We start from the raw sequence: 23,952 nt of genomic DNA, 5'->3' as shown, positions 1-23,952 counted from the left end.
GTGCTATTTTGAAGGCGTGTGTACTCACCGCGGACGCACATGCCGACGCCCGCGCGCTGGATGTAGACGGGAGTCGCCGGAGAGCACACGCAGCGAGAAGCTTCTTGTTCAGACCTGCGTGTGTAGATGCATCGGAAGATTGATGAGCAGCGGCTAGGAACGGATGCGCCGAATTCGTATCCGTCGAGCAATGCGCCTGGTGCTCTACCGATTGAGCTACGGGGTGGCTGCGATCCCCTCAATTTCACGCTGTAGTTATGCGCGTGCAAGTGATCGTGAGTTTGGCAGCGATAGTATCACCGCTTAAGAAGTTCCGCTCGACAGCGCCAGACACGTCGTGGACACTCGAGCCGCATCAGCAAGCGTTTTGGAGAGAAGGTCCCCTGCCCCCATGGCCGTAGGAGCGGCGCATTCGCTTAGGCATGGTCGCTCGGAACATATCACCAATACTGTAGCATTTCGGATACGCTCATTTAAATACTCAAACCTACATACTCTGAAAATGTGACGGAGCAGTGTCATCAAGCGAAACCCTTGATTTTGTAAGTTAGCATCATTTCCCTCTAAACGGGCTTTCTGCTCCATTCCCCTCACATGTCCCTCTCCCGGCGTCCACCGAACAAAATCTGGAACAAAGAACTTAGGCGCTGCTAAGCGTACCTCAGAAGAGTTACCGAACGCAGATAATCGTTCTCCGTATAGGCCAGTGCATATTTTACTTTAAAACTGGCTTGCGCTAAGATGGATGTGCAGCAGTAAGGGTGCCGTAAGTATGTGGCGGCCCAATGATAATCCTCACGCCACCCTTTTAGGTATAGTATCGTCTACCAGTACTAGCGTCTGAACCAGCAAATAGCAAGGCGTTGCTTGGCATGCTTTAAGGTCGAACTACTATATGGTTACAGCAGTTTAACTGGCAATATTGTAGGTTAGTTTGATCGTGAAGCTTTGAAGACGAACGTCAACAAGAACTACTTGAAAAAATGAGTGATTGTATATCAGTGATTGTATATCAGGCGGTTTTGTCATACATGAAAGCGTAACATTGGGCCTAGGCTAGGTGGGACAACTGGGAGTTGCGGGTGCTATTCTGGCCACGTAAAATACCCTCAAAGCGGCATAGAGCCGCAGTGATGTACTGGACAACGTTTATAGGAACGAAAGCAGGCTACTGCAGTCCGCGCTGCTACAGATGCTGCCGCCAATGAATCATTTCGGGGCATGCACTAAACAATCTAGAAAAGTCTGAATAAATGACTTCGTTCAGGTCGACGTGCCAATAGCTAGAGTAAACATCCAGAAAGCTGTTGTCTTGCTCTGGGTGCATTCGAAACTATTTGGTGGCATGCGCAGCGCCCACAAATATAGAAGAATGAAGGAGTCAGCGCTATGGCAGATGCCAAAACTAGCCTCCTATCTGCAACCCCATACGAAAGGTGTCCGCTGCATGCCTTTCCCACCAGGGCTCCAAAAGACCTTGGTATAATTGCGCATACCCGAGCTGAAAGGCGGGAGCAGAATATAGCAACACCGGCTTTTTAAGTGCGAATGCACTTCTTAAGCGAGCCTGAATCGTCCGCCGCCGTCGTCCGCATAGCAACAGCTGCGGGTGCGCGCGCTCCTCGTCTTCCTCATCGTCTTCCCTAGCAACGGGGGGAGATGGGCGCGCGCTACTCTCCTCCACCTCTCTCCGCTCAGTGACTGCGGGTGTTGGGCGCCTCCTCTCCACTTCGGGCGGGAGAGCTCTCGCTCGCGTAGCGGGCGCTCCGCATTACGACGCGTGAGGGCGCTCGTGTAGCCCTCGCCGTAACGGCGGGCGCTACTCTCCTCCTCCTCTCTCCGCTCAGTGACTGCGGGTGTTGGGCGCCTCCTCTCCACTCCAAGATCACGATATCCGCCGTAATCGCGCAATCAACAACCGTGCATTCGCACTTACACACTCTCCCCCTCGGGGAAGTGCGAGAGAATTTTTTTCTTCATCTCTGCCTCTCTAAAAGACAGATGATGCTCTCCAGCATGCTTGTGCATGCCCCACAACGTGCGCCTTTCATATGCAATGGGCGAGTAATTACAAAGTAGCACTGAGAACCTCCGCACACTAGAGATGTTTTTTCTTCCCCTTCCACTCACACGCCCCTAAACATTCTCGCTCTTCCGGAGAAGTGGATTTTCCGCGTGCCTCTGCTATCCCTTGATGGGTGACACGCACGTGTCGCACCCACCTGGTGCAGACGAGCCCCTGCGCGCACTGTGCGTCGTGGCTGCAGGCGGCACCGAAGCCCGCGCCTCCTGTCATTTCCTTGGCGTCCATGGCGCCAAGCGGACGCTCGCCAGCATTGTACACAGGCCGGGGAGACGGGGGAGCCTGCTCCGTCAGCGGGTCCAGAAAGGGCCTGTGAGAAGGTAATGCACAATTACACAACTCGGGCGTGGCTTAAAAACACAAAATAAACGTTCGTTTCATTAAAAAGACAGCTTTCTCTCCATAACAATCCCACTCATTTTATTGCGCACGCGAAAACAATGAGTGAGCATAGCGATTACACAAACGCTTTCTAGCAACCCGTCTACGACGTCAAAGAACCTTTTATGTGTGACTGGCGGCTGCGCACAGAAGACACCGCCAACAAAGACTACACCAGGGTGGCTGCACACTACTCCCCTTTAATCGTGTCACTTGAATGAGAACGTGCAGTTAACACATTTAGCGTATTCGATTTGCAGGGCCCACGGTAGTCCATGGGAAGCCCGCGGACTTCCTTCCGATGGCAGTGCAGAGTTCTTTAGGGGCTCATCTTGTCGTCGTAGCTCGTTCGCTGTCACGCTGTTCGATGTCAAGCAATGGCCAGAATCAGGCGCAGCGAGATTACGGACTTACGTAGAGCCCCACGGCGTACCGTAACGGCGTAATAACGAGGCTTCGAAAAACAAGCGGTTTATTTGTCACAGTCGATGGAAACTGCTGAACTACTGGCGTTTGACATACATCTCCCCGTTGTTTAGCGCAGAGTAAACCGCAGCTACGTTTGAGGTAAAATCTCTGTATATAACCATCCGCCCGCGTGTCCATTTAGTTAGGAGCACCCGTTGGGTTGGTCTTTGTGATAGTAAGCGAAAAAAGTGGCCGCCAAAAATAACGTGTTCCAAACTGCGCAGTACGGCGCCGGCACGTAAAACATGAAAGGAAGGAAAAAAGGAACGGAACTCTCGCTCGCGCTGTTCCAGGCAGGGGCCGCAGGAGCACTGCGAAGGCGGGAAAATTGAATTGCATTGGACAAACATCCCCTCTATTCATCAAGAGAGGAATCGGACAGGCAGGCGAAAAGCGGGATTGGTGGTTGCTTTGAGCCGATAACTGCGCTACAGACCGTTATGGCGACTCACTGCTCTGCACTTCTGACCGTTTTCTCGTTGCGTGGAGAAAACCGCATCGCCTTCCTGCCAGTACGCGCAGTGTTGCACCTATAATCTGCAAGTTCCTATTGATGGCTATATTTTCAGTACTGGCCTATTTTACGTTATTCCTACCGCTATTGTGTCACTTCCGGCCAAAGTTTGAAAGTTTTGCGACATCCATCGTGTTCTTTTCGGTTAAAAACATCGTCGGTGGTTTGAATAGAGCTCAGCGCGGTTGCGCAAATTAGTCCTTCCAAATAGTACAAGGCTGAATTTTGTCCATGACCCCTTTAAGCTGAACAACCAGCGTGTAAGCTGAACAGCAGTCTATACAGCGCTAAATTCGGTTAAAATCATTGCCTTCGGCGTTGAGACAGCACGAAAAGCCATTTCCAAGGACTGCTATGTCCCTGCGAAAGTTGGTGTGGAGTCCGGGAACGGCTCATGGTGGTTTATGCCCCCATGACGAACTGACGAACAATTCAACGACGAACACATTAACAAGTGATTACTCGCTTTGATTTGGGCCACATTATGGTAACCAGAAATGCGCACCCACAAATGAAGTTTCGACTAACTCATTTCACTACGCCCCTGGAAAACCATGCATCTTTTATTAAGTTTACGATGATTAATTCTTGACACACGTCAAGAAAACGCAACTTCAATCTGCATTTCATGCATAGGGCAGCTTTAAAAAATTATGCACCCCTCCGTCTTACAACGAAGATAGTTGAACGCAAAGCTTTCTCGTAATGGATTCTTTAGTTGGCCAATCACACACAGCGAGTATGTGCTACTCTGGAGGAACGCGCCAGTGTTGTGCAATACCATCAGCAACTCTCTGGAGGGCACTCGGTAGGCTTAACGTTTAGGTCTGGGGTGTACGGCGTGAATTTCCCACACAGTACTCCGCGCTATGCAAGTTTTGTCCACAGCTAGGTACCCTCCAGCATATAATTGTGGAATGCGCTCACAACCCAGCCCTACCACCCCTCTCCACCTGTTCCTTTCCTGAGCTGTGGGAGACACTGTTGACCAGCTGTCAACCGGAGGACCAGACTCTCCTGGTGACACGGGCCAAGACGGCGAGGGCAACGCATGGATTCCCGGACTAGGGTTCCACTCTCACATTTGAGCTCATTAAAATGTTTTGTCTCTCTCTCTCGGTACCTGCTAATTGGCGTTCGCTTCGACCGCATTGACATGGAGCAATCGGATGCCGGATTCATAACGCGAGGGTCCCATGTTCGATTCCACATGAAGCGTTTATTTCTTTCAGTTCACCCCCGATCATTCATCATCAACAGATAAAGTTGGCTTTCCTGCCGGGCGTACTGGCGTACAACGGCATCAGTGAAAAGAATAAAGGCTCACTTTGAAAGGGAGAAGTACGTACGAGCGGGTTGCCGCCTGTTCTCGACTGCGACGTATACGTATAACCTACTACTGGTTCACTGAGCATTACGGACATTGAATATAGTCTCTGGCTACGACGCTTATGAACTCGGTTCTTGTTTTTTCAATTGTAACCTTCTTTCCCCGAACATGTTTCCATAAATTGATGCTATTTATTGTTTCCTTAAACGAGGGTTTCTAGATTTTTGTGACGATTTAAGGGCGGAACGGGAGTTCCAAATAGCTTCTGCTTATCGAAAACGAAATCTCATGGAGAGCTTGTGTTACACTGACAGGCTGACATCATATGAAAGGGCCCTTGCTTTCTCTCATTCGTCAAATATATAAATTGACCGATATACCGATTGGCAATCAGTGCTCCAGGAATGCAGAATCGTCACTCGTACCGACGATGCTGAAAAAGAGCCGCTGTGGTATCCATGCAACTAATGTCCGCAAACATCCGAATCCTCCAATGCGGGGTAAAGAGGGGGAGCAGGCGCCGAGCATGGCACTTACTCAAACACGCCATGCTGGGCGAAGGTTAAGGGTAGAAGGCTGACCAGGAGACGCGCCACAGCTTGCCAGGACATCATCCTTCTTCATCTACCTCTTTCTTGAGTGAGCTGCCATGCGCAATCTTTTGGTGCTGGTGCTGCTACTAGCCCAAGAGAATGCAAGCGCTCCATCTCGGGCAATGGCCACAGAGCCATCCCGTGCGGCTCTCGGCTTGTAGACCAAAAAAGGTCCTAGCAAAATGTATGCCCCCCTTGTTGATGTTCGGTATACCACGCATAAAAATATTTTTGGTTGTGCATGACATATTGTTTCAGCAATTTTTTCCTGTTCTTCAGCGAGTGCCCCACGCCTTCAATAATGCCAAGTTCTTGCTTCAATCACCTCGATATAAATCGAACTCGAAGGCGCGAAATGGCTCCCTTCGACGAACGAGTCCGTAATATAAAATAAAATTTTCAAAGCTTCGATCCTGTGCATACCAAACCACGGATGTTCCTGATAACTTCGGCAGTGTGCATGGCCATAATCGAGGTACTTGGCTACCTGCCTGCACTACAGTATGTCGTGTCAGGCCTGCTGGTCCAGACCTGCGCAAATTCAACGCTGCTTACCACCGACACTGCTTACCAACGACGTGTAAGATAGATCAGAAAAAAATCTTGTACCCTTCCGTCTAAAGGACGACGATGGTTGAACGCAACGCTTTCTCACGATGGATTCTCTGGTTGGCCAATCCCGCTTTGCGAGTATGGTGTACTCTGGAGGTGCGCACCACTTTTCTAGAATACCCACAGAAACTCTCTAGTGTGCACTCCGTGTACGACTAACGCTCGGGTTTGGGGTGTACGGCGCGAATCGGTACCTGCTACTTCGAGTTCGCTTCGACTGTGTCACAATGGAGCATTTCAAAAAGTGGAAATGGAGGAATCGTGCGTGCGTGCGTGTGGGCCAGAACAATAAAACACTGCCTTGTTTTATTTCGAAAAAATAGGATTGGGATTAGGGGGATAAGGCACTGAAGCTACGGTGACGAGCTCCAGGCCTTCTTGCTCGCCCATTTTAATGAACGATAACTCGGCTAATACCCAACGCTTTTAAACCATTTTTGCGGCAGGACGTTCCTTGGATAGTAATCCAGTGATTGCGCGCGTAAAAGTTTAACCTTTCAAACTCTGTTTAAGGCCCCTTTAAGTGCCAACTACCCTAGCCGCCTCCTAGCTGACGCGAACACTTGCACAACAATCGCGCGAGGGAAGCAACGAAGGTAACTAACGACATACGAATGCCCATGCGTAACCTTTGGGGCTGCAGCTCTGCACACTCGTATCTCGCTGTAAGCGTAAAATGTACTGACTAAAAAAATCATATCGCCCTAGCGTAATATAAATATTTTGATTTGTATAACAACTACTATCATTAGCGTACCTCGGCCAAGTTGGAGCGGCTAAACCAAAATGTATTTTAAGTGCGAATGCACTTTATAAGCGACCCTGAATTCCGGCGACCGCCGTCCGTCCACATAGCAACAGCTGCGGGTGCGCGCGCTCCTCGTCTTCCTTGGCAACGGGGGGAGATGGGCGCGCGCTGCCTGGCCGCTGACATGGCACATACCCACGTGGGGGATTGGCCAGGAATCTCCTCGTCTTCCTTGGCAACGGGGGGAGATGGGCGCGCACTGCCTGGCCGCTGACATGGCACATACCCACGTGGGGGATTGGCCAGGAATCGGGCATGAGAAGGGCTAATGCACCCGCTTAAAGGAGTACTGACACGAAATTTCAAAGCTGAGATCCGCTCTAGCAATCAAGTACAACGACAACACAAATAGGTGTCTGTGAATAAATGCATCTTTCTTTCTTTGTAGTTGTGTGTGTGTGTGTGATCTCTCTTTCGCGAACATTACCGAACCGCGCAAATTCAACTCGTGCATTCGCACTTTCACATTCTTCCCCTCGGGGAAATGCGGGGAAATTTTTCTCAAGCTCAAGCAGGTACGTTGCCGAGCAACACATTTACGCTACGCCAAACTCAAACTCAAAGCTGGCACAAAACTCAGAACTCATTTAGTTTTCCAACTCACTCGGGCTCAGAACTCAACTAGGTATTCCGACTCAAATGGACTCAGAACCTGAACGAACTGACTTGGTCTCATACCTCTAAATGGACTCTGAACTCCCTAAACTAAATATGTACTGAGAAGAAACTCGGGCTCGGAACTCAAAATGGACTGATAGGTCACTTTGGCTCAGAACTCAATAAATTGACCACATCTTTCCGCGGGGGGAAACCATGGGGTGATGCGACGCATCTGGGCGGTGCTTGTTACGGTTGCGCCGACCATCGCGATAGCAGACCTGTTAGTCTCCACTCAAATCATCGGTGGTCATCGGATGTCATCGGAGCGGCGCCTGTGGAGCGACTGCGCGGAGCGACTGAGCGGAGCGGCGCAGTTATCGGGTTTATATGCACCGCGCGTCAACGGTGAGGGGAATGAGAAAGAGTAGCGCATGCGCATGTGTTAACCGAGCGCTAACGCGCGCTGACGCACAACTGGCATGGCGAGGGGAGCGAGCGCTAACGCAAGATGGCGCTGCGGTGAGAGCGGCGTTACCGCGCAGCTGGCGTGGCAAGGAGAATAGGGGAGAGGCGTGCGGATGGACGCCGGATGCATGCATGGAGGGACAAGGCGAGTTAAAGAGCTGCGGCGCATCTAAAATGTACACAGAACTCACTCGGCCTCAGAACTCCAAAGGGACTTAGTACTCATTCGGGCTCAAAATTAAACCTGGACTCAGAACTCAACTCGGTCTCAGAACTCAAACTCGACTCAGCACTCACTCGTGCTGAGGAGTAGTGAAACTCAGTCGGACTCAAGGTCACTCGGGATCACTTCAGCTGAAACTCACTCGGGCACACTCGGGCTCAAAATCATGATACCACAGTAGCCTCACGCTCACTAAAACTCAAACGCACGTTTGAGTTTCAACCGAAATGAGTCTCAGTGAGTGGACTCATGAGCGAGTCCTGCGACCTCTGATTGGGTATATACGTATAACGATGTGAACTCGGCCTGTGCTCCAATCTGGAGAAAGGAACTAGTCTTTTGGAAATGTCAGTAAAATTCATTTGTTAATGGTTTTTTCTGGTGTGCCTAGCTGTGTCTTTACTTACCTCATTTTTTTTGGCCTCTATGTGAGTTGTATTTGTTTCTAGACACTATATATCATTCCCGGCCGCGGCGGCCGCTTTTCTGATGGAGGCGAAAAGCAAAAACGCCCGTGTGTACGAGATTTCGGCGCACGATAAAGATCCCCAGGTGGTCAAAATTAATCCGGAGCCCTCCACTACGGCGCGCCTCATCGCCTGCGTTGCGTCGGCGCGTTAAACCTCACAATCAATCGATCAATAAGACACTATATATCACACAGAAGCACGCAGGTTCAATGACCTGCTACGCGCGCATTGCGTCCGCAACATGGGCCTGTTCTACCTGGACCGCGGCCTTGAGTGGCTACCCTCGGCACTGTTATTTGCTGCAGACGGCATTCATGCAACTATGATGGCGTCGCCATTATGGCCAACCCCTTCACAGGACCTTCATTAGGAACTTTGCATGGAGACAGTCGACATGCTTCTACATGTTGCCAGTGATCCATCCGAACAGGTTCAAGGACTGTCCCCACGTCCACCTCCACCTTCACCAACAGCCGTTGCTTTTGCCGCCGCAAGCTCCCCAACGAGGCCCCGATTTTCGGATGTCGTCCAGGGATCACGTCGAGACTGATTTTTGCAGAGCCCGCAGCTGCAACCGGTACCCGTTCAGTGTTCCACGAATGTCTAAGGCTAAGACGAGTTGTTCAAAAAATATTTCGATGTCAACATCACGTTAAAACTTTAATTGTGTACACGAAATCTGGTATTGCCCCAAAATGTTTGAGAATTAACCTCAAACCAGCCACATCTCACCTTTCGCCTATGCATGTAATCCAATGATCAGCGTCAGTGAAGGAGTAAAAGTGCGATAACATGCGTTGGTGTGAGTTTCTTTTATTTTTGATAACTCGTGCCGCATCCACAAGGCACCCACATGCCGCGGCACGTGCCGTGGGTGGAGCGCACCGCGGCGCGAGAGGTCGCGTGACGCTATCATGTGGTATTTAGTAACAATGCTGGGGTAAACAAGCAGCTGTGCTCGGTGAGTACACCGTCGGTCTCCGCCGTCTCCACGTGCGCTCGTTATTTGGTAAGAATAGGTAAAACAACGGGCTCTCGCTCCGTTTCTCTATCCGGTCCAGGTTTGATTCTTGGCGGTTCCAGTAATTTTTTATTTGTTCGCGGGAATTTTCTGTTGACGACGACGGTCACGACAGAACCGTTGGTTGGTAGGGGTAGGAAGGTTCGCTTTAAAATTCGTTCTGGTCCAGGATTCGAGCGGGGGCCACCGTCTATCTAGGGCAGTCGCTCTACAAACTCAACTAATCAGGAGAATAGCGGTTTGTAGGGTGAGAGCAAACTGATCAACTTATTGAGTGAATTGATCAACAGCTTACTGATACAGAGTTTCAGTTCCTGGACAACAGCAAAAAATTCCTGTGTTCTTTTTTTCTGTATCCAACTTTACAAGTTGTGGCGCTGTTCGCCTCTTCTATAAAATGTGTGGGCGGGTTTTTAATAAATTACATTGGGGGTAAGCGTTCGTCCTGTCTGTCTCGTCTGCCGCGCTGTAATTAGATATAAACACCTACCAACTCGCCAAACTTGCAACTTTTCTGGCAATATCTGCCGGCCTTTCTGTGTAAATTAGACAACTGACCACTCGTGAAGAATTTAGTAAGAATTTAGTTGGGTGATGTTCTAAAGAAACGATGCGCATACTCTGAGAAACAACCACAGTGAGTTGTAATTTGGAATTTTGCATAATAACCCAAAGGCGCCAAACCGCCCATGAGCAGCTGGATTCCCGCCCCTGATAAGACGGCAATGGTTTCCTCCTGGCAGATCCGAGAGATTCGGTACGCAAATAATGTATGACAGCGAAGGTGCCTTGGTATCTACTTTTATGGCGCCGTCAGCACGTTTTCGATTCTTTCTCACTTTCCCGTGCGTAGCCGTTCATGCGTTTGCCTTGGTTTTTTTTTTTGTCTTTTGGTTCGAAATTTGCTTTTAACGTCCTCTTTTGTTCATTTGCTCTTCGTTGCACCAACCCAGGCCATCTGGTTGGTTGTGCAGCAGTGTTATCATAACTTTGGCGCCTCTAAATTTTTTATGTGGCGATGTGAGTTTTTTGCTACCACGTAGCTTAACCCTCGTGGCGAGATTGAGACGCCGAGTAAGGAAGGAAAAGGTGGCATGGTATAAGAAAGGATATGGTTAACTCGTGTAACTGTCGGTTACCACAAAAGACATGCTGCAGAAGAGATTAAGAAAAGTATAGGTTAGAGCGCAAAGGGGAAGGCCATGTGTATTTTTTACTCCGACGTGCGTTGAACTGACCAAATTTTAGCGAACAGCGTAAGCAAAGTGGTTTCTCGCAACTGTTCGAAAATCACTTCGGCGGCTGAACCAGCGCATCGTTCGACAAAATGCGTAAGTCACAATTATTTCATCATGATGTTCTACCGGTATTACGAGGCATACCCATGAAATTGCAGGGGCTCAATCTCTTAGTCACTAAAAACCCCTCAACAGCATCACGGATGCCTTCTTCAGTGACGCGCTCCAGTGTTTCACGGAATATCGTGTGGTCAAGTAAAGGCATGCTCTCAGCGAAAAGGGCTAAGAGGAGAGCGGAAAAGCGTCACTGAAAAAGCCAGAAATATAAGGAGCTTTTGGCACTCCTACGGGTACCTTGTTCACAATCAAGGTGCATAGGTAGTACGGAAACGTCCAACTCTTAAGTTATATTTTTTCCAGGTTTATTTTCTTTTGTCAAAGGATCCTAGCTTGTACCGATTCGAACAAAACATTAGATGAAAAATTGTAACAGCGCGAACAAAACGAAAAAAAGCTTTACAAAACAGCTAGGACAAAGATGAGCGTTCAATTCAAACAGTTGATTTTCGCGCGTTCAGTAAATGTATGTTGGAAATAACGCAACAAAAAATTGATATGAAGACGCGGTTGGCAAAAGTAGCGATTGTACACACTTTCAACCGCCTACGTATTTGATCTCTTGATCAAGTAGCGACAAATGATGGCACTTGAAAAAATGACTTTTCTCGTAGCAAAAGTTGCCGAAAACAAGCCTTATGTTGCAAAATAAAGAAAACGCGGCAGGGGGCCCTCAGGAGCACGCAACTCCTTCAACCGATTTCTTACGCACGTTGTGCTTACATAACCACACAGTTGCGGCAGTTCTTATACCGGAAAGACAGGCTGATGCTATGATGAAAGGGCGAGAGAACATCGACTTAAAATAAACAGTAAATGAGGCTATCACATGGGCAGCGATCGTAAAAGATACGGGTGTGAGCCGCAACTCAGAAAAACAAAGTTTCGGAAGCGGCCCTCAGGCACAACCTAGAGAGAGAGAATATAAAATCTAATTACATATAAAAGCCAGTACAAACTGCATAGACAACCGTCGTGGCCGCTGTTTGATGGAGAGATCAAACTTTTCGACGCATTTATAATCCTGAAGCTATGTACAATCGATGCTTTTACCATCTGGATCTTGATATCCTAGAAAGTTTTGTTCTTCTTGATTCGAAAGGACGTAGAATGGGGCTAGTTGGTGATGCTTCATACTGAATTGCGCTAAGTGTACAGACGAAAAGGGCGCTAACAGGACTGGGACGAGGCGCAAACTTGCAACTGTTTATTTAAAAAGAAGAGAGAAACGAAGGACACCAAAATATACACACAAGAGCGACACTCTGCGCTTGTGCAGTAGAACCGATAAAACCTAAACCCAAACAATAAACCAAACATGAAGGTGCAGAAACACATCTGCTCTGACGACCACGAAACACAAGAACACCGGCATTGAAGATCATTGAAGCATATCACATTATCACAGAAGAGGAAGAGTGCGTCACTCTGTCAATCCTGCTTACTGGTGAGGAACGAAAATTTGTTCTGAGAGAGCCACCATGATAATAAAGATAACATATTGCAAGCAGACACTCCCACATTTTCTTGCCGGTGTTCTTGCGTTTCGTGGTTGTCTGAGCAGATGTGTTTCTGCACCTTCACGCTTTGGGGTTACGTTTTATCGGTGTTACTACACGAGCACAGAGTGTCGCTCTTGTGTGTATATTTGGGTGTCCCCCGTTGCTGTCGTCTTTTTAAATAAACAGTTGCAAATTTGCTCCTCGTCCCAGCCCTGTTAGCGCCCTATTCGTCTGTACACTTAGCGGAATTCAGTATGAAGTTCTTCTTGACATCCATATTCTTGGACGCTCAAAAAATAACCCGTTGGTATTCCGTACCCGTCTTTTCCCAACGTGTTTTCTAGTTTTTTATCCGGTTTTGTTCGTGCTGCTGAGATTTTTCCAGAGCACGAGCCAAATAACGCCCTCCAGGGTCATGCTAACACATTTCCGTCTAACTTGCGCATCAGAACGCATGGTACCATTAAGTAGTTCTGATTTAATATTCGTCAAAAGACTCCTACAGTGCTGCCACGAGGAACTACACATTGAAGGATTCAGAATCGAAGTGGTAAACCTTTGCACCTAAAGCACTTTGGTGAGGACATCTCTTCATTTTGTCTTAAAACCCAGAGGTTCGGCGGTGCGTGGAAGCCGTGCCTCTTCCGGAGATTGTTTTTCTCGTTGCCCTAAAAGCGTTAAAACTCAGAAAGGAGCCGATCGATTCTCTTCATTTGCTTAAAAGTATGAAGTATTAGCGCAGTACCAGGACAAGAGAGCATTAACTCAAACAATTTTTTTTTCGATCCCCCTCCTTCCTAAGCCTGAACCAAACTTCAATATTTAGCACACGAGGCAAGTACGCAGAGAAAAGACAGGCGAAAGAATACAGAAGGTGGTCTATGGCTTTAGAATATAAGGCTGGATGGTGTCCAAGGACGAAGGTCAAAGTGGGGAAAATGCTATTTATTGTCCTTGTTCTGTGTGTCAAGTTCAGCATTTCAGACCTACAGCTTTGTCCACTTGTTCTCGATGTCATGGCCAACCTCAATGACCAGGAGTGTGTTGCAATAGCAGCTTTCGGAGACGCTTCAAAGCTTCTTGCACCTAAGCCCATCTGGCTGTGGACTCGATTTCACCAAATACATTTCACGCTACCGGACGGTGCCTTGGAGCAAGAAAGACGGCTTTCGAAAGTTATCATATTTTTCCTTGGCTGCTAAACATTCCAAAAGAGTTTCCCCATATTGTAGAAAATATTGCTACCAACGCCGTTCAAACACACTTTGTGATCTCAAAGGAAGTAAATAGTCGTTCGACAGGATTCCGAAATCGCAATTGGGTGCATGTTAGGTAGTTTTTGTTTCAGCCGTACGTACGTAGAAGAACCGGTGAACGAATTTGCCGATTGCAACCTCGCCCGCAGAAACACTTCAGTTGGCTCGGAATAACAATAATATTCTTTATTTCAAAGCACTGAATACATATTCGTGCCAGCCCAAGCCAAAAAAGGCTTGTGGGGCCGTGCCCGGCAGTTTCTGCCCATTACGGACACCGCAATACAAATATTGTAGTCTTAAAAAAAAAGGAAAAAGAAATACAGAAGAACAGAAGTAAAAAGCAGTAAAAAAAGAAAAAAAGGGAGTCTGGGAATAAAACAAGCACCAGAAAATACATTCAGAAGCTTCCACCATTCAACATTCAACCACGTAACACAAAAACGGCGTCTCTAACTTGAGCACGAGAGGTAAAGGAAAACAGTTCGGAGGGAAGGGAGTTGAGGATAGAAGGGACATAGAAAGTGCGCAGCCGCTCACCATATTTAGTGCGAACCCTCGGCACAACAAGGCGATCTCGTAAGCGCAGGTCACGTTGCGACGTGTACAATATACAGTGTTCGTGGGACCAAATATATTTTAACCCCACAGTTTGTTTAAACAACACTAAAAAATCGGGCATCCTTGACAATTCAAAAACGTCTGCATGCGAACCAAGCGGTGCACCGTACATTACAGACCTAAGAACGACCTAAGAATTCAGGCTTCGCGAAGGAGACGCCAAAAAGTACCCCAGGAACCCGAAGCTTAAGATTGTACGCTCTAGCCCACTCATCGACACTGTTCTGGAGGTGGCTGCATTAGTGGAGGCGTGCGCAGTTCTGCAACACTTCTCTAATCAAGCTAGATTACGGTATGCTACCCACGGGCGACTACGCTATCCTGAGCAGAGATGCCGATATTGGGGTTCTTCGATTTACAGTCTCGGACTCACCGCTGACTCCCCGAGAAGCAGTCCGGCATTCGATTTTCCCATGTATCCCTATGGCTTCGGGGGATCCTTGGACTACCCGCGGGCTATCCGCGGTGAGTCCGAGACGGTAAATCAAAGAGCCCCATTGACGTGGAACCAAAGCCATTCTTCTAAAGACGACCGTACAATTCTTTCTTTTACACAATGTACCCACCTTGTCATATATGCTTTTTTACACGCTTTGTGACTGGAAAGGGATCTTCGCTTCCGCAAGAGAGCGCAAATCTGGTTGTATTGATTTTCATGTTCTTCGTGCTCGCACTCGCCATCATTTTTGTTAGTCTTTGCGTTCCCAGCCACGTCCATCCTAACAGATTGCCAGCAATTATCCCGTTCTTATTCACATGTTCTGGTTTTCCCGAGGTGGCCTGCGGTGGGTACCCCGTGTAGTTTGTACAGGACTTTCGAACACAGGTGGCTGGAAACAGCGAGGATGAGGTCAGGACCATCAGAGCGGAAGTGACGGTGATATAAAACGTCATTTCGTAGGGGGAAGTTGTGCACAGGAGGGTCTTGTGACGCAGAGCTTACTCGTTGAATGACTGAATGGAGTGACGGATCACGGCGCTGCTCTTCACCGATGTTAAGAAAGTCAGATATTGCAAAGATGCAGGCGACATCGGCAAGTTGGGTTGTCTCAGGGTGGTCAACAGGGTAACGTAAGACGCTTTCGGCGTCTTTATGCATGTGACCCGATATTCCTGCAGGCGCAATTCCCAGCGACCAAGCCGTCCTGTTCGGTCGTTCAAGTTGGTACGTCAGCACAGCGCGTGGTGATCGGTGATGACTGTAAATGGCCAGGCGTACAAGTAGGGTCGAAATCTTGCGAGTGCCCAGGCAAGGGCAAGTCGCTTGCGCTCTGTAACTGAAGAATTGCGCTCTGACTTGGACAGAAATCGGTTAGCGTACGCAGTGACACCTTTGTGACCGGCTTTTGATTGGGCCAATACGACGCCGGCCCCATGGCCACTTGCTTCGGTACGCACTTCGGTAGGAGCGGAAGCGCCGAAGCGACCCAAAATTGAAGGTGAGGTTATGAGGGAAGTCAGAGCAATAAATGCGTTGGCTTGATCGGGACCCCACGTAAAGGGGGCACCGCTCTTCAAAACGTCTGTGACAGGACGAGCTACGTGGGCAAAATTTTCAAAAACAATGGCGGAAATAGGAGTAAAGTCCTGTAAAGTAGCCGACATCGTGAGTCGAGCGTGGCGTGGGGAAATCGGTAACGGCTCGTACTTTTTCGGGGTCGGGCTGAACTCCAGAGGCTTTGTCAAGGTGCCGAATAATTGTTATCCGGTGAGGGCCAAATCGACAAGTCTTTGAATTTAGTTGAAGGCGAGCGCGTCGAAATATATCAAATATATCCGACTGGTGCTCCAGATACGTCACAAAGGTTGGCGAGAAGACGATGACGTCGTCTAGATAACATAAGCATGTGGTCAACTTAAAACCACACAAAAGAGAGTGCATCATTCGTCCGAATGTGGCAGAGACAAAGTGGCATAACCGGGCATTTATAAAGGCCATCGGGAATCACGAATTCAGTCTTTTCGCAATCTTTCCCATGAACGGCTACGGCTATCTCCCAGAATCCAGATCTCAAGTCGATAGAGGAAGCGTATCTTGCACCACGCGGGCATTAAAGCGTACCGTCAATGAGCTGAAGCGGGTAGACATCTCTTTTCGTGATGTTTAAATGCCCCTAATCGGCGCAAAAACTCCGCGTGCCGTCTTTCTTCTTAACCAACACGACAGGCGACGCCCACAGACTAGAAGACGGGTGAACGATTTCTTTGCTGAGAATTTTCTCAATTTCTTGTTGCAGCACGAGGCGTTCAGCATGATATACGCGATAGGGCCGTCTGCGCGCAGGTGCTGCATTCCTAGTATTTACGCGGTGCCTCACAGCGTGTGTTGTACTCAGTGGACGGTTGCTTATATCAAAGATTCCTTTACAGGACGTCAATACAGTGTGAAGTGTTACGGCGTCCACTTGCGAAAGACGGGTTCTACCATCGCGTTTATTTCATTCGCTGGGAGAGACGACTGCATGGTGCGACCGCAGTAGTTACGTCATGTGCTTCCATAGGGCACAGAGTTGAAAGCGTCATTCTCTTTCGAACGACTTGAGTGGAGGAACCGAAGTTGACGAAAGGAAGAATGGTCTCGTTGTCAACAACAGTTGCTATATTATGAGACAGACTGACATCGCCTGTTAAAACTACATCCATAATAGGTGAGACGACGTAGTCACCGTTGGCAACATGGGGAGCTTGGTGATAAGGAGACGTAGCTTAGGGCATTTGGCGCAAACGAACGTGTTTGGTGTTGCATCGTCTGCGCTGGGGGGCGTGAGGGGAAGGTGGGAGAGGAAAGTAAAGGCAGAGGAGTCCACTGGAGCAGTCGATGAGAGCGGCATGTTCAGAGAGAAAATGAGTGACCAAAATAAGGTCATGAGGGCAGTGTTCGAGCATAGAAAACATAACAACTGATTCTTGGTAAACGATCCGCACGCGAGCGGTACACATTCCTACGGCCGGAGGCTTGCTGCCGTCGGCGACTGGAACTACACTGGACGTAGGCGGCGTAAGCACTTTGCGAAATGGCGTCGGAAATCTGGGCTACCGTGTCAATAACTTAATTGACAAGGACGTCAAGTAAATTATGCGTAATCGGCAGTCAGTAGAGGATTTACGGGTCGGGTCGTTGATGCAGTATCACCTCCTTAAGCTACATGACTGAGTTTTTCGAAGGTGGTCGGGAATAGTCGGGCACGGACGATGGGTGGCGGGCTGCGGTGATCGGGACTGGCGGTATTGGGGCGACGGTAATCGCTGAAATCTGGTGCGAGAACTGTTAGAGTTGGTCGAGTTGAGCTCAGTACGGGAAGAGAAGTGGTTCTGCCGGTCATCGGAGTAACCAAAGGGTGGTCGACGACTATTACCGGTGAGATGTTTGAGTAGCGCCCCCTCGCGCATCTGTCTCGCGCATCTGTCGTCTGCTACACTCCGCTTGTGTGCCTGTGCTCAGAATCGCCCGCTTTGATGCTTTAGTGCATTAAAAAGCGCATTTTTAATAATTCAATCATTTTTGAAAGCTTCTGACACATTTGAATAATTCTAAGCTGTATCGCCCACAAGTTTGCGACACACGATAAGAGAAAGAACAACTTTCTTCAGAGCATCGGTCTGAAGCTCGTGTTCGCTTTCCTACAGTATTTTCGAGATCCTCTTATGTCGACTCAACAGTCTAGTGCTACGTACCCGCGCATCGCACAGCAGGAAATAAATTGACTGTCTTCTATTATATCGTTGTTGTTCACTTGTATCAGATTATTTTTTTCTCTGTGCCCAACGCAATAATTGTAATATTAATTAACCGTCACAAACGTCGTATTAGTAGGTTAGGGGATGTTTGGGATGCTCACAAAGATCGTGAGGATACTTTGGTCAGGCTGTATGCATGGCATACATTCCCTTCACAAATTGGCTTTCGTTATGGCTACTTGCAAGAAAGTGAATATCCGCAGATGCGTTCTTTATTCACATGCAAATACAATGAAAAGGTTTTTGCTACGCTACCGCGATCGCGCCCCAGGCAACGTTGTCCACAGTGCTCGAAGGCGGCTTTTATGCTCCGAATTTCTATCTTAACCATTGTTATCATAACGAACCGACTCTCAACCCGAACAATTATGACATGGTTACGGTGTTTAAGGCTTGACATACCCGCTAACGAACGCAATAAATAGTATACGTGCATATATTGCAAGAATCGAAACCAATGAATATTTCCAAGGAGCTCTCTTCAACTCTTTTGAACGCAAATCTGAACACTCGGAAGACATGGCTGTGGGGAATGTACTGAAATATCCCACCAGGTCTGAACATAGTGTTACTGTATCTTTACCGTAGACGTGACTAGTTTTGCTCAAGAAACCTACATACTGGTTAGAAGCCTGGAATAAAACCAGCACAGTGGATTATTCGGAATCCAACCCACAGTTCTTGCAGCCGCATAACGTATGTCGGCATACTTTCATGACAACGTAAAGTTATGTGATACAATACTTTCGAATGTTCGGCAAGCTTGCAAAAACTATTACCCTACATACGATTAACGGGAATCGTAATGCCTTCTGCCAAAGCCGATGCCCCTAAAGGCCTGGTATTTGTTTTGGTCTTGCAATTTCGCTACTGTCGGTTGTTAGAAGCTGGCTGTTCCGTTTGTTCGAAAGGTTGCTTAATACGGAAGCTGAACCCTAGCTCCGACTCTTCGCGCTCCTCAAAGGACCGGCTTCGCAAAGAATGGGGCGACGCCGGCAACGTTTCTTCCGTAGCGGTATCCAAAAATACACTTTAACTCATGCCTTGAGCTAGTGTATGCGATTTTATGTCTATTATTATGATAAAAAATTACGCACATGCCAAAGCTGGTGCGGACAAGCATCACACTTCAACCGAGCGCAAAGAAACAGCACGGAGAGAAAGCCCGAGTGAAGCAGACGACAAATGCGAGAATCCCTAAGCCTACGTCACGGAGGGGCGCTTTGCAGCGCCGCCCGTGGTCGCGCTCACCGCCAATAGTCGGCATAGCTGTTTCCGAAGAACAACGCCCTGTGGCTTCGACAGTACCGGTCAATGTGGCCATTTGCGGAGAAATTGAAATAAATGGGATTATCATCAGGGGTACGCCACTCAGCGGGATTCGGGCGTGGGTAGCGTGGAAGGAGGAGGACCTAAACCTCTGTCGGAACGGAAAGCTAATCGTGCTCACGGGATAAAGGTTCAGGTTGGTTATTTCGTCGCGGACGACGCCTTGGATGACGGAAACGGGGTGGAGCTCTTTCCGATCGGGCACGTATGGCACCGCAGTAGTAGGGGCCATATCCTCCAGTTCTCGGCGCACGACTTTAATTATATCTGCTGACGACGGAACGCGTTTTCGTTTTCGTGGAACACGTGTGCTGGTAGGCTTCCATCTTCACGCGAATATGTCGCGGCTGTGTGCGGAAGTCTTGTGGAGTTGTGGGCTAGAGGCCGTCCTTTGGCCTCTTTGAAGCGCCGACATTCTTTAATGTTGGAATCCACAGTGGCCCAGTCTTTGCATATGAGAAGTGGAAAGCGTCTTCCGCAATGCCCTTCAGTATGTGGCCCACTTTGTCGCCCTCCGGCATGGTGCTGTCAGCGTTAGAGCAAAGCGGCAAGATGTGCTAGATATATGCGGCGTAAGATTCGTTAGACTCCTGGGCCCGCGATGCGAGCTCCTTGAGGGCAGGAAGATGGCGACCAAGAGGCTTTCCGAGCAAGTCTCGCAGCTTCGCTTTTAACACCTCCCAGCTGCTCAAGTCAGTTTCGTGCGTCTCGAACCACTTCCGTGCGGGACTTCCCTCCTTCAGGTAGAAAACGACATCCGCCAGATTGATGGCAGAGCCCTACCTGTTGTAAGCGCTGTCACGTTCAGAGAGATTGAGCCAGTCGTCAACATCAAAGTCGTCTGTTACAGTCAGCTCCCGGGGATAAGACAGGATGACGAAGGGTGTCATCGACGCGGTCGCTCCATCGGCCAGCATTGTTGCACAAGGAGTGGAGCGTTCACTCTGAAGCTCCGTGCTGAGAGGAGCATGCCTGGGCGAGCGGTACGGTATGAGGTGTTGACACCAACTGCGCAACCTCACCAAGGATGTTATGTGGCAAGGATACGAATATTTACAGCTATATTTCCAAGTCAGAATAAGCTGGGGAGCGTTGGGGTAAGGAGCACCGTGATTCCGGGGCCGAGCGTGGTTGTTCTCGTCTTCTCCCACCAGCGGCACAGCGCCGATGGCCTGTTCGTCTCTCGAAAGGATTTCCCCGTCACAATATGTACTGTAGTCTGAATGTGGGGCTCTTTTCCGGCAAGGAAAAAGAAGAACTGTGCATTTTCCCGCTTTTGTCCTCGGTTGGCAGTTTACTGGGAAGTTAAAGAAAACAGCGGTTATTACTTCCCCGTGCTCGAAAATATCCGATCACGAATGTTTTTAATATTTCCTACGGGTTCGAGTTCCGGCCGCGGCGGCCGCTTTTTTGATGGAGGGGAAAGCGAAAACGCCCGTGTGTTCGAGATATTGGCGGGCGTTTAATATCCCCAGGTGATAAAAATTAATACGCAGCCCTCCACCCTCCACCACAGCGCTCCTCCTTGCCTCTGTAGCGTCGGCACGTTAAACTTCGTAATCAATCAATCAATCAATCAATCAATCAATCAATCAATCAATCAATCAATCAATCAATCAATCAATCAATCAATCAATCAATCAATCAATCAATCAATTTTAATGTTTGCAAGTACAACGGCATTTATCTGTTATCTGTTGTTTGTATCGGGGAGCCCTAAGTCTAAGGATGGCCAGTGCCATCCCCGTAGTAATATCGACAATTGGACACAGGTTGTAACAATGTGTTTCTATGCAAGGGCTTTAGTACTATTATCATCACTGATAAGCAGCGATAGCAGATTTTTAGGAATGGTATTACGCCTCCTCACGGAAGGGTGCTAAATTAGAGCAATACCGGAGTTGCGCGCGCTTAAGCTTCCTTAGGCTACACGTTGCGGTGAAGTGAAAGCGCAGGATTAATTTAGATCCCCGAGGAACCTTTAAAGTGCACTGAAAAGTCCAAATGCCGGAGTCTCTGTTTTAAACGCAGAGCATTTCTTTAACTCACGATGTCACCCGGCGTTGTCGGCATGCCTCGGCGTCCGCAACAGCTGTTCCAGGTGCGCCCTCTCCTCCACCCCTCCTCTCCCGCATCCCGCTAACCTCCTTGCTCTCAACAACAGGTCCGCACCCCTCCCCCTACACTATATAAAAAAATAATACTTACCGACGCCTGGTTTCGATCCCACGACCCTGCGGGCGGAACGCAAGGTACATGGTGCTCTACCCACTGCGTCACAAAGCCGACACAGAATGGAAGGCTACGAACGCGCCTTATATCCTTGACTCATTCAAACTACGTCAAGAAGCTGCTGATACAACGCATTCACTACCTGTGGGCGGAACGCGAGGTACATGGTGCTCTTCCCACTGCGCCGCAAAACCGACACAGAATGAAAGGCTACGAACGCGCCTTATATCCTTGACTCATTCAAACTACGTCAAGAAGCTGCTGATACAACGCATTCACTACCACCAACTCCCCAAACACTAAACGTTAACGCAATACACCCACCCCCTATGCGACGCATTTACTCGAGTCCCCCTCGCGGGGAGATGGGCCCTTTCTTTTTTCCCTATCAGATAAAAACGGCCACCGCAGCCGGGATGGCACCTGCGGCGTTAAGCTCAGTGGTACAATGCATTCTTGGTGGCGGAGTCATAGCGGCAGGTACCTGTCGGGTTTCGGAAAGTGGCCATAAATGACGTTTTAATGCATATGTCGTAAAATAAGTGCTCTCACTTCTCCAAATGTGGTTTTAATGCATATGTCAATTGTAAAATAAGCGTTGTCACCTCTCTTCGTTATATTGAAAGTAACACCTAGCCAAGACGTATCAAGAAACTCCTCAATACTGGGGTTAAATAAATTTTATGACGTAATGTACTTAATATTTTGCACAAAATTGACTAACAACAGTGCAATGACGGTGGCCTTTCCTTTTCATCGGCCTCTCACGCAATACAAGTCAAGTCAAGTCAAGTTTATTCGACATCGAAATACAGATATTACTACGGACCATAAATTCAGATCTCAGGAGCGCGGACAAAAAGCCAACAGAAGCGGCTTGACGGGGTCCGTGCGCACTAATGTATTTATAAAACAATTGTGTATACTTATGCAAACAAAAATACATACATAACTCAATGTAGTAAAAACATAATTCACATTCCTTGGCAGCAATATAATAAATCCAAACTTAATACACACTGACACAAGATGCTTGCACAGAATCTATAAAGCTTGTCACGAACTACGAAATTCGAAAATACAAACACAACATTGTTCATTGATTATTGATTACGTGAATTCAACAGACATGGTAACGTGTAGCACAATATTTGTTTTCCGTAATTGGTACGTGGGCGTGGCACAAACCATGCTTCTGGATGACGTGTGTTATAAATGCTATGATGTGGAGTCAGGTTCGACAGTTTTCTAATAAAATTACAATTTGTTCTTGTTTCACTATTGTAGCTCTTAAAAAGTTTTTCATCATGCAGACCTTGTACGGGGCGAACCCCGAGGCTTACGAATATTGGTTGTGTGTGAGCATCATAAGCAGAATTAGAGACGGCTCGCACGGCTTTCTTTTGTAGTAGATATAGTTTAGCAATATTAGTAGCGGTCGTACGTCCCCAGACTAAGAGGCAGTAGTTAAGGTGAGAGAAAAAAGAGAATGGTAAATGAGCAATTTTATTTTCTGCGGGAGAAAGAACCGTACCTTGTGAGGACACCAACGACGCGTGCAAGTTTGCTGGAAATATTATCGACGTGTTTGTTTCATGTTAAGTGTTCGTCGAAAAAAACGCCGAGGATTTTCACTAAAGGGACAATTTCAATGCTGGAAGTACCAATGCATAGGCTGTTGCTAATACATGCTTTAGAATTTATTGGTTTAAAGAGAACTGCCTTTGTTCTGGAAGTGTTTATCGTTAAAGAATTAACTGTGCTCCAATTATCCAGTTTACGTAGCACATTGTTTGCATCATGCAGTAATTTAGTAGCATCTTTACCAGAAATAAGTAAGGTGGTGTCGTCTGCATAAATAACAAACCTGCAAGAGTTGTCGATATTTACCAAGTCATTATTATAAAGTAAGAATAATAGTGGCCCGAGGATGCTCCCCCGGGGTACCCCTAATTTAACTGCCTTATAATCAGATATGTCATTGTCTATCACTGCAGTCTGGCATCGGAATTTAAGGTAGCTTTCTAGCAAAGTGAGATATTCACCTCTAAACCCATAATGCTCGAGTTTTTTTAGTAATATGGCATGGTTAATTCGATCGAACGCCTTCGAAAAATCTACAAATACGTCTAGTGTTAGCAGTTTATTCTCAATTGCCTGCAGAATTATTTCTTTACAGGTTACAGGCTATCGAGCCCGGATATCTCGTTTTGATTTCCAGTTCGGGTAAACGAACCGCAGTGTGTGAAGAAGCTGCGCCGTAGACAGATCGTTTTTAGCACACAAAAGGAACTGAGGAGGCGACTGGTAGTTTAATACTCTTTAAAATAAATACCGTGTCTCAGGGACTC

Source organism: Haemaphysalis longicornis, unplaced genomic scaffold (genome assembly GCF_048455015.1).
Source record: "Haemaphysalis longicornis isolate Haplotype H1 unplaced genomic scaffold, Haemaphysalis longicornis Haplotype H1 scaffold_33, whole genome shotgun sequence".
Classification (NCBI taxonomy): domain Eukaryota; kingdom Metazoa; phylum Arthropoda; class Arachnida; order Ixodida; family Ixodidae; genus Haemaphysalis; species Haemaphysalis longicornis.
This window is presented reverse-complemented; position numbering follows the sequence as displayed.